General features: G+C 46.3%; 2 long non-coding RNA genes across 2 annotated transcripts; both read right to left on the bottom strand.

The window, feature by feature from the left end:
• Nucleotides 1-4,829: 4,829 nt before the first annotated feature.
• Nucleotides 4,830-6,919, bottom strand: LOC128772758 (uncharacterized). The gene is made up of 2 exons (XR_008416908.1): nt 5,655-6,919; nt 4,830-5,544 (listed from the first exon to the last, which is right to left on the bottom strand). It is a non-coding gene; the product is annotated as an uncharacterized LOC128772758 (long non-coding RNA).
• Nucleotides 6,920-8,437: 1,518 nt separating this feature from the next.
• On the bottom strand, nt 8,438-14,575 carry LOC109273378 (uncharacterized). Its single transcript, XR_002083008.2, has 4 exons — nt 14,074-14,575; nt 10,957-11,035; nt 9,134-9,308; nt 8,438-8,644 (listed from the first exon to the last, which is right to left on the bottom strand). It is a non-coding gene; the product is annotated as an uncharacterized LOC109273378 (long non-coding RNA).
• Nucleotides 14,576-15,056: the final 481 nt, after the last annotated feature.

Below are 15,056 nucleotides of genomic sequence, written 5' to 3'. Positions count from 1 at the left end.
CACCCAGGAGCCCCTAGTGTAGTATTAATTTAGATCCATTATTAAGGTGATACCCTTTTGAGGATTATTCTGACGTCTCATATATTATGAGGGCTTTCCACTCTGCTTGATGGGAACCAAATTATTCTAATTCTTGTTGAGGGCTGAGAGGTCCTTGTCTGCCTGCTGCCCAATGTCTAAAAACTCGTGTTTCTTATGTTTGGCCTCCTTTTCTAGTTGTTTAAGGCAACAGTATAAAAATCTGGTACCTGTCACTCAATTCTGACTGCACGCAAAAACATCTAACCCTTGAGTTTCAAATTTCAGTTATCTTTAATTTCTGGACTATCTGATTCTTTTACAAATCTCTTTGTCCTGTATTCAGTTTCAGGTTGTTCTTTTGCATTTTGAAACTTATTTAACAGATGTGTTTTTCTGCATCCGATAACTTCCATATCTGAAACCTTCAAGAATCTGATGTTTCTGTGTCTGCTGGCTTTCACTCCAGGTAGTTTGTTTCTGCGTGTGTCTTGTAATTTTTTTTTTATTGTGAGCTGCTGATTTTCTTCCAGAATTTAATTGAGAGGGAGGATGAATTCTTCCAGATGGAATCGGCGTTTGCTTCTGCCAGACATGTATGGAAATTTCCAGTCCAGAATCACTTAAGCTAAATTCTCAAACTGAGACTCTAGAGACCTGTCAGGTGGCAGGCGTTGGGGGCAGCAAACAGGCAAACGGTGAAGTTTGTTACAATTTCTCAGGGAAAGTCCCAGCTCCTCAATTCGATTCCAAGTGTTACGTCCAACGTCCAATGGTTATTTTTGCAGTCCCCTGCAGATGTGGGAGGTGGGTTTTTCCGGTTTGCCCTTAAAAGGATAATTTCTTTAGAATCACAATTGCATGGAGGGGATCTCCTATTCAAACCTGCAACCTGCATGGATGTTGGGAATTGAGTCCTACCCATGACTTTGGAAACCATGCAAGCAATGGCCTAAGCCAACACCTAACTTAGGATCTTAACTCTTCGAAGACATGACATTCATTGTATTTTTGCCTTCATGTTCTTTATATTGTGTGTCATCATGTACGCATCTGGGGATTTTAAAAAATACATTTGCTCCAATATTTCTAGCTGTGTTCAGCGACAGAGCCATTCCAAATGCCTCGTTCATCATCCTGGCAGAAACCCAAATATCACCAGATTCTTAATTTTGACTCTAACGTGTTTGGCAAAGATATTTCTTTTTTTTAAGTTTTTATTTATTTATTTTGAGGGAGGGAGAGAGAGAGAGTGGGGGAAGGACAGAGATAGAGGGAGAGAGAGAATCCCAAGCAGGCTCTGCACTGTCAACGCCGAGCCTGACGCAGTGCTAGGTCTCACGAACCATGAGATCGGGACCTGAGCCGAAATCAAGAGTCAGAGGCTTAACCGACTGAGCCCCCCAGGCACCCTGACAAAGAGAATTCAATGAAGCGCATTTTAACATCCTTTTCCTTTGTATCTACTATCATTGCTTCATATTAAGTGATCCAAAACAAAATAATAATTCTCCGGGGGTTGTTTTGTCCCATATACTTTATAGCTTCATTATTTATATTTATCTATTTGATCATTTGATTTTCTGAAAGATCCAAATTTATGTTTTTCAAAATAGACAACCATTTGTCTTGGCACTTAAAGGTGAGCAATTTGTTTCCGGTTTGTGCCGTGATCTGTATATCCTTAACTGTCACATAGACGGTTATCTGTCCTGAACTAACCGTATTGGTTCACCAGCCCATCCCTGGGTCTTTGCAGTAAGCCCGTGAGTTCCTGCAAATATTAGGATTTGATTCACCCTCTGGCAAGGTAAGCTGCACCTGTTTTTATTCTTTCCTGCACTTTTTCTTTCTTCCTCGGTGAACTTTGCCACGGTCTTCCCAAGCTCACGGTGAGCCAGATTTGGACTTAGGATGTCATCGACGTGTGTAAGCTCATTTGGCAAGATCTGAAATTGGACTCAATTACAAATGAACTGTACTCAGTTCTCATACCAGCGCTTCATCAAGGGTCCTTTTACACCGTTCCACCAAGAAAAGCCAGCCTTCCCATGACTTTTGTGGCCACTCTTAAGAAACACGGAGTCCTGCGGTCGCTTTGTCATAGAACCTTCTCAGTCCAGAAGTTAAAATGTCACGTCATAGCATACTTTACAGTTCAGTCTTCTTCCATATTGACCCCTGTCCCCCAGGACCCCCAGCCAGGGCCTGCAGGGAGGCAGAGACCCGTGGACAGGACAATGGTGTGAGCTCTGCTCCTCCCCTCTTCCCCGTTCACCTCTCCCTCTGCAAATACATGCAGTGCTGACCCCTCCAGGGTTGGCTGGATGAAACAGAGGGAGAAATAAGGAAAGTTCTTACTGCCCCCAGCACTGTGAGAAGCTGGCCCGGTGTCCTGGGCGTGGCTGATGTTTCTACCTGATGGGACACTTTCACCATCCTTTAGAACTCACCTCCGGACCATCAGAAACCATCGCTTTCTTTTAGGTGCTCAGACGCTTGGCTTCTTCAGATGACCCCTTACTCCTGTGGTCCCCCGGAAGCCAGCACCCCCTTCAGCCTCTCCCCACGGAGTTCCAGTTGCCTTCACGGTGAGTCCTTCCAAACGAGTCCTTAGATAACCTCACATCTGGATTCACACAGGGCCCACCACTGGTGCACAAAAACAACCTTCTTTGCCCCAACCCACTCTGGAAACGCTATGCAGGCAAAACAGCCACCTTCACCCACACCTGCCTGGCTCGTTTCCTGTCTTTTACTCAAAATAGGAGCCAGGCACCAGCCACTGTGGTTCTTACTGAAAGTGACATGTGTAACTTTTTTTACACGTTTTTGTTGACCTGAAGTGATCAACACCACACACACACACACACACACACGCGCGCGCGCGCGCTTCTTGCTCTGTATGAGGAAGTAAAGTGTCCTCAGCAAAGTTCTTTTCAAGAAAAATTCTCAAAAAAATTGCCTTCAAAGTCTGGTGTGTGTGTTTTTTTTGGTTTTTTTTGTTTGTTTGTTTGTTTTGTTTTTTTGGCTATTAGATACATTTACTGCTATGCTTGTCCGCTTTTCCTTATTGATTTTGATGTGATGTGCTCCCCATTTCAAATTGGGCTCTTGAAGTCTTCGATATTAGCATGCAACTATTTCTCTTTCAATTCAGTTGATATTTACTCCTATATTTGGAGGACTTTTTTTTTTCCTAAAGGTTACTTACTTGTTTGTTTTTAAGTAATCTCTCCACCCAACATGGAGCTCGATCTCACGAGCCTGAGATCAAGAGTCATAAACGCTCCTCTGACTTAGCCAAACAGGTGCCCACCCCCCGCTTTGGGGGGTAACTTTCATGGGTGTTTTCAAATGTTTTACATACGTATATGTATTTTTGGTAATTTACCCTTACCAATACCTTATACCCTTCTTTGTCTATTGTAAGAGTTTTTGACTTCGAGTCAATTTTTTTTTTCAATTATTATAGACCTCACATCTCTCTTCTCTTTCACTCCTTACCTAGAACATCTTTTCTCATACTTTCATTTTCACCTTTTCTCAATGTGACATCTAAAGCAAATTATAGGTGGACAAGACAAAATTGGATCTTGGTGTTTCCCTTCCATTCCGTCACTCACTGAATTTTGGAAACTTTAACACATTACCTGTAATTACTAAAGAGGACCTCTGCCATTTTTCTCTTTGATTTCTTCTTTTTTTTTTTTTTTAATGTTTAGTTATTTTTGAGAGACAGAATGAGCAATCCAGCAGGGGAGGGGCAGAGAGAGGGGGACAGAAGATCCAAAGCAGGCTCCATGCTGACGGCACAGAGCCCAGTGCAGGACTCAAACTCGCAAACCGTGAGATCATGACCTGACCTAAAGTCAGACCGCTGAACCGACTGAGCTACCCGGGCACCCCTCTCTTTGATTATATTTGTCTACTCCAATACTATGTTCTTTTGAGTTTCATTGATTTCATTGTTGTGAGCTGTTTTCTCTTTATTTCCTATCGTTTTTGAATATATACCTATATACTTTAGATATTTAGTTATTTCTTAAATATTGCACCGATCACAATTGATCTCCTAAATTTATAGCAGTCAGTTTGAATTGATATTTTAGCTTCAACACACACACACACGCACACACACAGCCTATTGCCTTCATGCCTCAACCAGAAATAGAAAGGGTCCCTGTGAAAGTGGTGCCAGGAAGTGACGTGAAGGGAGGACATGTTATATCGTTGCTTTGAGAATGATGTGTTTGATGCTCAGACTGAGGGCTCAGATCACTTTACATTGTAACTGTCCCCCCTCCAAGAAGCCCTAGGCCCTTAATGGTCCCCAGCATCCCCCCCAGACGCTTCTTGACCACAGAGCCTGCTGTGCTTCTCTGCTCCCCGAGTTACGTCCTTCCTATGCCCCCCACCACCTCTAGCTCCCACATTCACACACCGTTTCCCCTTTACCCTCATATTTATAAGACTGTCAGGTAACCTCGTCTCTGGAATTGCCACATTCCTCATGAAAGAGGCACAGAAGCATCTTATAAGCCGTTACTGACTGGAAGGGGATGCCCAGCTTCCTCACCACGTGAGCTTTTCAGCGGCAATCTGCTCCCACATCGCCAGGTAAGCACCTTCTTCCACAGAGAACACTCATGACCGCATCCCATCAAATGTCAAGGTTGTCTGAATGGCTGCCTGGGTCCCTAGGGACCTCGCCTGTCACAGAACACGGTCCCACGGACCCCGAGAGGAGCAGAAATGTGGCCACGGCGCAGACTCTGCCTCCAGGCCCAGGTAGGAGAATTCACCACAGAGAAAATAAGAACTTTGATTTATTTATAACTTTTATCCAGTTCATATGTTTAAAAAAAAATAGGATAGTTTTTAAAGACCCAGAGTTCTGATCCTAGCCCCACATATCCCTGGCCATTGAGGAAGGAAACTATTGTCCTTTGCAATAATTTCTGACACATTATCGGCAGGCCAGTGTTGATCACACACAAGCGTGTCATGGGGGTAAATAGGCCTTAGATCAGTCTATGAAAAATAGGATATTGGGTGGAATGTCTTCTCTGGTCCCTCCCCAATCTAAAGACCCAACATTCTGATCACAAATAGCTTAATTTTCCTTTTGTTTCTTCAGTCGGGCCATGAATGAGCATTGGCATGGAGTTGAAAGGGAAAGACAGGTGGGCCTTTAAAGGCAGTGAGTTCTAGACTCTCCAGAATCTTCTGGGTCTCCAGTTCCATACCACGTCATGCATCTATCTCCACCCAAATCCGAGGACTTGATGAAATTCTGAACAGATATCTTGTCTTCGGGTTTCCTTTCACTGAGGGGCCTCTGTGCTGAGAGCAAGTGAACAAAATCACGGGACAGCAGCACTGGGAAATCTTCTCCCCAGCTGTGCTTATCAGAGGCCTCTTCCCTTCCATAAACAGCACCAGATGGAGTTTAATTAGGATCTTAGAAAGTAAATAACGCAAAACCCAAGTTAGTGTTTTTCCTGTCACCCAATGGACAAGAGGCTGTGAGAGAAAAATACAGGACATTAAACAAGATTACTTCCCCGGAGACTGAGAGACAAGCTGAAAGTGTCCTGGCTGGGCAGAAGTGAAGCTCTTCAGTTAAGGCTTACTTCACGCTGAAGGCCATCTGAGGTCTCGGAACACAGTGGCCTCCACTGGCTACCAAAGTCTCCTTTCTTCAGAGCTCACATTTGTAAACATATTTTTTTCTAGAGAAAAAAAAAAATGAATAGCCTGAGTTTCCTTCATACCCTGTGGGCAGAGACCCGAGGCAGCTGGGGTCATTTTCCCAGTGTACTCATCCCCAGTGTAACTCAAGCATCCACCTAAAGGTAGAGGTAAGTTCTGTCAGCCCAGTTGGCTTATCCCAAATCATGCAACGTCCAGCTTCTAAGCAAATAAACTCCTGTATGTAAAACCTTCACCTTAAAGCCAACAACAACGGGACATTATAGACATAGAAACAGCATCCCTGAAGGGTACCGATGTCAGCCATGTTCCAGGGAAAGGCCCTCCGTTAAAGGCATCGACTCACTGGACTGGGGTTGTACCACCCTCTGTGAGCAAACTGAGGGGTAATGTTCTCAGGTGCCATCTTATCTGTTGCCTGCAGAGACGTGATGAGACATAAAGTCCCTCTTAGCCTTACCCCTTCCAGCTTCTCCCCAGCAGAGGCACTAACGTAAATTACGGTTCAAGAAAATGATTTGACCAGGCACCCAGAACTTCCGTTACCCTGTTGTCCTACTACATTCTCAAACAGGTAAAGCTAACATGGAGACATATATGCACTATGACTGAGAGGCAATCTTCAGGTAAACGGAGCGGCATTTAGAAACTTCTGCCAACTTAGGTTAGTTTAAATGAAAACAACCAAAGCCGCTGTATTTTTCAACCATATGAAATAATGCTGCTTTATTGTCTTTAAAAAAAAAAGAAAAGGAAAACATTTAGCCCACCCCCTGCAAGTCTACCCAATCAGAGAGTTGGGATCCATCCAAACAGAACGGTAGGTGGCTGTCTCTCTTCTGCACAATGGATGCCCTTGAGGCAGGCATCACGATACTCTCACCCACAACCTCTGTTCATCTGGTTGCTCCACTATGGCACTGAAACTCCCAGGAAACAGGAGCCCGGGGAAGCCAGCAAAGACAGGACAGGGTAAGCAGCTGCAAGATGTGACATAGAAATAAGATCCTTCAAGGGGCGTCTGGGTGGCTCAGTTGGCTGAGCATCCAACTTCGGCTCAGGTCATGAGTTCACGGTTTGTGGGTTCAAGCCCCACGTCGGGTTCTGTGCTGACAGCTCAGAACCTGGAGTCTGTCTCAGATTCTGTGTCTCCTTCTCTCTCTGCCCCTCCCCCACTTCCCCACTTATGCTCTGTCTCTCTTTCTCTCTCTCTCTCTCTCTCTCGAAAATAAACAAAGAAAAAAATAATAATAAAATTTAAAAAAAAGAAAATAAACAAAGAAGAAGAAGAAAGGGAAGGGAAGGGAAGGGAAGGGAAGGGAAGGGAAGGGAAGGAAAGGAAAGGAAAGGAAAGGAAAGGAAAGGAAAGGAAAGGAAAGGAAAGGAAAGGAAAGGAAGAGGCTCCCTCACAGTAAATTCTGTGGGAGAGTCCGAAACACAAAAACCTCAGGGAGCTAAGCTTGATGAACATAAATTTTTCATTCTTCCCATCAGAGCCATAGAAATACAGGTCCAAAGAACCTTCCACAAGCTGGGAGGTGCCCTGAGAGCTACTGGACTTAACCTAACTTCAGCCACAGACGTGATTAAGGAAAATCTGCACACTGTAGATTGGCAAATGCTGGGACTAGGCACATACTGGAGAGTTGGGGAGCAGGCAGGCAGGTCACACATGCTCACAGACTCACACATGCACACACACACGTACACACAAAGACAAATAAATATTAGGTCTACATAACCATGGATTCATCGACAGCATTTCGCAGTTTCGTTGATAATGGTTCAGAATCATTGGAGCTTGCTTTGGGCACAGTTGGGCTCTCCAGTCCCCTGCCCTACATTTCTCTGAGTTTGAGCTTTAAACAATAGACCCAAAAGACACAACCATAGCACAATGATTACAGAGTCAAAGGATCAGAATCAGACTTCCTTCATTCTGTCATTCCATCTGACCCCTTGGAGTTCTTTGTGTTTAGTTTCAGAGGTGAACACGGCGTGATTCTTTAAGATGTAGGGGTTGGGTTTTTTTTGGGGGGGGGGTTGGGGGTGAAGGGCAAATATACATAATTAAGGTCATTATGCAATATTTTTCTGAAATTGAATATTATCTTGAAAATGAAATGTAACCTCTTTAAATTGATTTAAAACCAAAGAGGGCATCAAGACGACAATTTCTAGTTATTGCACGATTACTGACACTAATTACTGGACAGAGGAAGAGGTATAAAAACTGACCCACTTCGGGCAGCCAATCCACCCGTTGTTCCTTTTCATTTGCGACACCCACTTCCCGGAACGTTGTCGCCCAGATAGCAACATGGCATGCACCTGCACGTCCTCTGGCGTCTTCCCAAGTGCCCCAGTTCACCCAAGAAGTCTTCCTTGACCACAGCCAGCAGCTTCTGTCTCCACAGCCAGATTCACCTTCTGGGGTGGTTCCTAGTTCACTGTGCCTCTCCTTCCCTAAAAACTGGCCGCTCCCTGGGACAGCAAAGACTTCATTTGTTTTGTTCACGTGCTGGTTTGCAACACCCACAACAATGCCCAGCTTGCCCCCGAGCAGGCACTCAGTAATTACTCACCGAAAAATAATAATAATAAAAATAATAATAATGTAATTTCTGGGCCAATGATTGTATGACGTACACTTACCCGCTGACTTGGAATGCCACGTTCATTCAGTGAAATCACCGACTCAATATACTGAAGGATACGGGCCTTCGTTTATAATCTACAGGGTGGCCAGGTTGGTGCGGGGCGGGGGTAGAGAGCGCGCAGATGCATTTCAGAAAACAGGAAAACCATTTTCAGAAGCGGCGAGTGAATGTGGAGACACGGCATTCGCTTGCCCCGGCTCTGTAGGATGTTAGAGGCCTCACGCTGCCCTCCTTCGCCTTTGTGTTCACACCTTTAAAGAAAACCAAGAACACCAGCTAGTCAGCAAACACAGAACTCACAGCTCTCAGGGTTCCAGCTATAAAAAGTAGTAAAGACCAAAAGGAAGATTGCTAAGCCGCTGAACACAGCATGACATGATGTGAAACAATGGCGCTCTTGGCTGGTGTTGCCCTCACCCTAGTCTTTGCGCCACAACGGCAATGAACGGGGGGCACTTACCTTGCTTTGCTCCGAACAGTGATGCATCTATTGTACTCAAAGTCCTAAATGGAAATGACAGATAAGGCAAAAATAAACCCATATCTGGGCTTTGTATTCTTTATCGTTGGCCTCTTTGGCCACTAGCTTCTTACCGTTCAAAAGATTTCAAATTTAAAGCGTGTTTCAGAATCTAACAATGCAAGCTTTTACTTGTTGATCTTAGAGTGTGTGTGTGCGCGTGCACACGGGAGTTTTTGTTTCTCCAAAATGAATTCTTCCAAATACATATTAGAAATACCTTTCCAAGTGCACAAAGCTCTCACTGCAATTTTCATCGGAATTGGGTCAAAGGCAGGGATCCATTCGGGGAGGACTGACAACTTGGCAATGTGAGGTCTTCCTTCCATGAGATGCACTGAGTTCCCTCCATTCTTGTGGAGTCGGGAGTCTGCCCACGCACTGCTGACAGGTGGCTGTTAGTGGAAAAAGAGACAGGTGCAAGACAGGAAATGGTTAGACCCTTCATGTCCGGCCCCCTGTCCCTGCACAATGCTCCCCTACAAGCCCAAGCAGCTCTGAGCTGGCCTCCCAGTTTCTCCTCCTGATTTCCTTTGCCATTCTGTCATTTCCGCTAATCCTGAATAAGTTTGGTTTCCTTCCCTTGACCCAGCTCCCCTTCTTGTTCAGAGCCCTTAGTTTCTCTTGGCCCCTTCTATACTTTTCTCTTCCAAATGCCTTCCTTAGTCCCTCCTCTTTACCTACACAAGGCCATTCATACAAGTTCACATTTTCAGTTCCAAAAGTCAAAGTCGCTTTTAGCTTGAGGGGTTTTCCATGGACCCTTGTGGAAGTGCCCTTGAACATGGGGCCCAGACTCTGCAAGGAATAGCCACAAACAGAAACCTATGGTGTCACAAAAGTCAGTCCCTTCTCCTTCTGACCTTCCCTTCCTGGAAGAAAAAGACCCTCTCCCCGCCCCCTTAACCATTTCCTTCCCTTCCAGAGGGTTCCCCTCTCAACTGAAGGGCATCTGAGAGCCCCTCCACTAGAATGTTTGTTTTGGTGCTTTTGTCTTTTGAAAGAGTAGCTGAGAAAATGTCTTTATCGGGACATGATCTTGCCAAGTCCTGTTTAGGCAACATCTTCAACTGGTTGATGTTTATTTCCCCTTAAATGTTCTCAAAATCACCAATACAATAACAATCAGAAAACTCCACCTGGAAACTGTAGACACAGGCTGGGTAGTCACCAATGCCCAGCAGTGACACTATGATATCATGAGCAGCACAGCATCTTCCATGGGCTTCATATTAAAAGAGGAACCATGGCAATGTCTGATGCCCCACCGTCCAGCCCAGGGGTATACCTCCTCCCCAGAGTACGGCAGTTCCTGGATTCACTCATCTGTAGCACTTGTCCTGCTTCACTGTGAGTGTGGAATAAGATGGTTTTTTGCAAACCCACAGATAGTTTTCATCCCCGTCTCCCAGACTCCTTTATAGCCCAGAAATTGCAGGGTAACCTGGCAGTGCTCCCCCTGGATGCCTCCCATCTTGGAGTGTCCTTCAGTGCATCAAACATTTGGTAATTACCTACTGGATGGAAGTCACAGCTCTGAGTACCCCGGGAAAAGCATGTCTGCCTATTTCCAGAACTTCGTGGCGAAGCTTGGCAAAGATTAAATAACGTTGACTATGCCCTTCCCTGAGGATGGGTCCCAGAAGGGTTCGTGTCTACTGAGCACTGCAATATGTACCAACTACCCCACACTAAAATTTCTCCAGCTTTTAAGCTTTACAAAAAACTGGAGTCTCTCCCACTCGTCTCCTACAGCTCAGCTCAGCCATCTTCTCTCCAGAGAATCACCTTTGTGTCCCTTCCACACCCCTCTCACCTTGCACAGCTCTTCATGACGCCAAGGTCACATATTCTCAACATGGTCTTTAGCCACTGCCCCTCCCGGACAGACCTCGTGTACTACAGTCGTGTTAGACACAGAAACCAAATTGAATGCATAGAAAAAGTGAAAGGAAATTGTCAGTGAGTTCTTCCCTCCTAGATTCTTTGTGCATCTGTCTGTGCTTAACAAAATTCTTTCACATCATTTCATTGTATCCTCACCTCAGCTCTGTTGTGGTCAGTTGGATAGGTAGGCTTATCTTCATTTTACAAATGTAGAAATTGGTGCTCGCAGGGTTGCCTAAGATTGGGAAAGGAAATCATTTTCTAACCCAGAATACCCCCCACCTCCCAGACACCTCCATAACCACTTTTGAGTGGCCAAAAGTTGGCTTCATGTCAACTTATCAGAGAAGATCTTCATGACCTAAAGTTAGATGCCTTCTCTGTTATTCTTCCCCTTGGGGATTTTCCCCTTGGTGGCACTAATCCTAATTTGTAACTTTTTAAAAACTTTTGTCTCCCCAACTGAGTCATCAGCTCTGTTAATGCAAGTACCATTTCTATCACAGTGGCCATTGAAGTCTAGCATATGGAAGATGCTAGAACAAATATCTGCGGTCTTCTGACACCTGACTCTGTATCCTTTCCACTCTAATAAGCATTCGTGGAAAAGTTCTTCAAAATGATCCCAATATGTAATTCTGGAATTAAATCTCCTCATTACTATTAAATCATTAAACTGGAATGCCTACTTTTCGAGCAGTGTAGAGTCACATCGGTAGGAAATGTGTTATGTGCCCACAAAGTCCAAGAATTTCATGTAAATGGACAGTGTCTCGTGAAATCGTGATAGTATTTACTATCATTTGTGATGTGTCTGGCTGTTCTAAGTATCCTATATAAAAATTAACTCGTAAAATCCTCAACATTTCTCTCAGGTAGACTCTTCCATGACCCCCCGTTCTACAAGTGGGGAAATTGAGGGCTGGAAGTGCAAGCATTGCCTGCCCCCTGCCCCCCATCCTGGGGAGAACCACTCCAAAATTGTCCCTTCAGGGTCATGGTGGCCATCTCTGGTACCCACACTGAGTCTCCTGTTTCCCCCTGAAAACCTATTTCTTTGTCCCAATGTATCTTGCCTTGGAAGTCATGAGGAAGCCACACTCCAAAGGGGGTCTGAAAGTACTCTTTCTTCCCCGTCCATGGACTTAAGCCTGCACTTTGGCAGGACTGCTCTTTCCGTGGTAAGGCTTTACCGTGAGGGACTCCAGTTGGGGGCTGTCTGAAATAGCCAGACACAAGATGGCAGCCAGACCCAGTGCTTTGGCGAGGGGTGAAGGAGTCTGTCCGTGCTAGCTGTGGTATGCTGGCCCAGAGAGTGGTGGAGAGGATCTGATGGTTGCCTCTATCTGCTGAAGTCGTCTTAACCTGTGGCCCACGCTGACCCTCCCTGCTTCTTTCAGCCTGCCTCTCCACTGCCCCTTTTCTCTGGGCCCTAGGCATGCCCCATATGCTTTGAGCAGCTCTAAAAAAGGCTAGAGGGGCTTTAGAAATTTTCTCGGTGCCTGAATACATTTGGGACAACAGTCCTGGAGTACTGGCCTGTTCCCTTTCAGATCCTCACTGGTTTCCCTTATGTGATCTTCTCCTCCCCTCTGATTGTTCTCTTACCTTGACAAACTCTTACTCCTTGCTTCTCCAAGAAACATGCCCATATGACAAGGGGTGGGAAATAGCTTCTATCTCAAGACCCAACAGGCCATGGAAGCTGGCCTTCTTGGAAGCCAGTGGTCAGAACTGGCCTTGCTCTTCCCTCTCACTACCTCTCCCAAATCGAGCTTGTTAGTCCCCACAACCTCCAAAGAGACCCCGCATCTCCTGTCCCTTGGTCTCCTTGTTCTCTTTCTTTATAATGTCCCTGAACTCACAGTCCATGGACCTGTAGACAGAGAAAATTCTCCCACCCAGCCTTGAACTGCCACAAGCTTCTCCATGCCTGTCCCCAACTCTCTGATGTGCCTGCCGTTGCCACCTAATCTCACGGAGTTTGCCAGAATCCTCCTTGGCCCTCCTGCCCAGGCTGAGGGCCCACATGCCCTTTCCAGAGGGCATTAGCACCAGACTAGTTTGCCCCCTGATCCCTACATCTAACATGCAGGATGAAGGAGATGTGTTTGTGATTAAGGCAAATGGTCGTGGAGAAACACAGAGATACTCCTTCAAGGCTATTGTGACCCTACCACTCCCTGGCATCCCTCCTACTTCTCTGGCCATTCCTCCTCAACCTCCTTGGACAGATGCACCTCCCTGACCCCAAGGCACCCTCGCTTTTCCAGTCTGTCTCCCTGGCAAGTTCCACCATTCCTATGGAGTAACTACATATAGCAGATAATTCACCAATGGCTATCTATAGGCCACACCTCTCCCCTGAGCTTTTGACCTGAATATCGCCTCCTTTCAAAGGCACCTCAACTCAATACGCTCCACGCCTGGCAGTTGTGTCCCTGCTCCAGTGTCTGCCTTCAGTGTTGGTCAACTGCCTCTGCAATCTACACCCACGGTCTGCCATCCTCCTCTACGTGGGTTATGTTCTCAACCCCTTCTCCCCAAGCCCCTCCAATCCTAGACACTGGCCTTTCCTGATGGGTTCCCTGACCGATCCCCACTCCCCTCCCCCTTCTAACTGGTGTTAGAAGCTAAGGTCTTTTCCCAAAAACCACACAGCAGCTAGGGTCTTTTTCCAAAAACCCAAATGTGACCATTTCTCTCCGCTGCTTAAAATCTTTCCATGGTTCCCTGAGGCTTCTAGGACAAAACACGAAAATTTCAAACCCGATCTACAAGTTCTCACAGCCTCTTGACTTTTATCCCCAGCTTGCATGGCTCACTCACATACCTCCCCACATCCAAGAGCCCCCTTCGTTAGACAAGGGGTTCTCTAAGGATCAGCACCCGTTTCTATTTGCCTGACACTTTTGGTATCCCCAGGACCTAGCTAGTGCTTGGCACATAGGAGTTCAACAGATATTAAATGAACGAATGGATGAATGAATGCATGAATGAGAGAGGAGCACACTATGCCCTGTCCCAGGAGCACCAAGAGTGGCCAGACTAAGACCCAGGGCCCAAAGCCAACTCGGAGCAGATGGGCCTTTAGCCCAGGGTTTTATTAAAGACACAATCAAATAAGAGAGGAAGCCCCAACTTGCACAGCTGAGATAGAACCTCAGAAGAAAGACGGCCAAGCCTGAAGGATTTAAGGGGTAGGGAAGACAAGCTCATATTTCTTAAAGATAAACACGTTTGTGACCAAGGGGAAGCCACTCTAAATGACACATTTGCACTGTCTCTTTGAGCCATGAACATGGCCTTCCCTCCTCCTCAAGGTGTGGCCCCAGCCCTGGGATAGAGAGGCCGATGTGGTTCCAGTCTTAGGAGTAGACGCTGCTTTGGGACAGTTGCAACCAAGGGCTGCTGCACCCTGGGGTCAGAGTTGCCTTGCAGGGGCTGGACCACGTGAGGCGACGGGAAGTGCTTTGGCCCCCCAATTTCCCTCAGCTGGGTCTGCCAAAGTTCCCACGAGAGGGTTCTTTTCAGCTAAGGCAGGGAGAGTCCAGTGAGGTTGTGAAACCACGCCAGAGGGCTCAGGCAGGCAGCCATGACTGCCTTGAAAAAGTTGAGTAAGAATTTGGTCAGAAAATCGAATCGCCATGCATGGCTGTGTGGTTATTGAAGGCTGAGCCAACCGTCAAGGTGAAAGCCTAGACTTTGGGCTCAAAGCCTTGGAGTCCACCTAGCTGCAGAGGGCAGGCACCAACCCCTGAGAATTTTAAGGATAGAACATTCTGACGGCAGTTGAAGGCAACCGTTGGAGCCTTCCCTGTGTCCGGGGAAGGACACAGACACCCCAAAGAGGAGCTCAGAGAGCAGAAGGTCCCCGGAGGCCCCACAGCCAGGGATGGAAAAGGTTTCTGGAGACAGAACAGAACAGAAATGCAGGCATAGGAGCCTGCCAAGATATGGAAGAAGATCTGAGGGTCCGGGGCACATTGTAGGGGTGGGAACCCAAAGACGCCAATGGGCCAGAAGGCAAACTGGCCACTCTGTATGGCTCTGCTGGGGGCCTGTCCTGGAAAAGACAAGGCTCAGAGTCTTTTCTGCAGCCAATGGCTAACAGACTCTTTGCTCCACAAGCAGGGACCATGGCTGCTTCTGACTCTAGAGCTTTGCAAAAGATGTTCATTCGGAATCAGGATAACCTCAAGTCCAGAGGCGTCCTCTCTAGAGGCACAAACACAAGTTCCAAATACTAAACCCAC

The sequence above is a fragment of the Panthera pardus genome, unplaced genomic scaffold, assembly GCF_024362965.1.
Source record: "Panthera pardus isolate Hobbes unplaced genomic scaffold, ASM2436296v1 HiC_scaffold_24, whole genome shotgun sequence".
NCBI classification, from domain to species: Eukaryota; Metazoa; Chordata; class Mammalia; order Carnivora; family Felidae; genus Panthera; species Panthera pardus.
The sequence above is the reverse complement of the archived record's forward strand: the minus strand, read 5'-3'. Positions and strand labels throughout refer to the sequence as shown.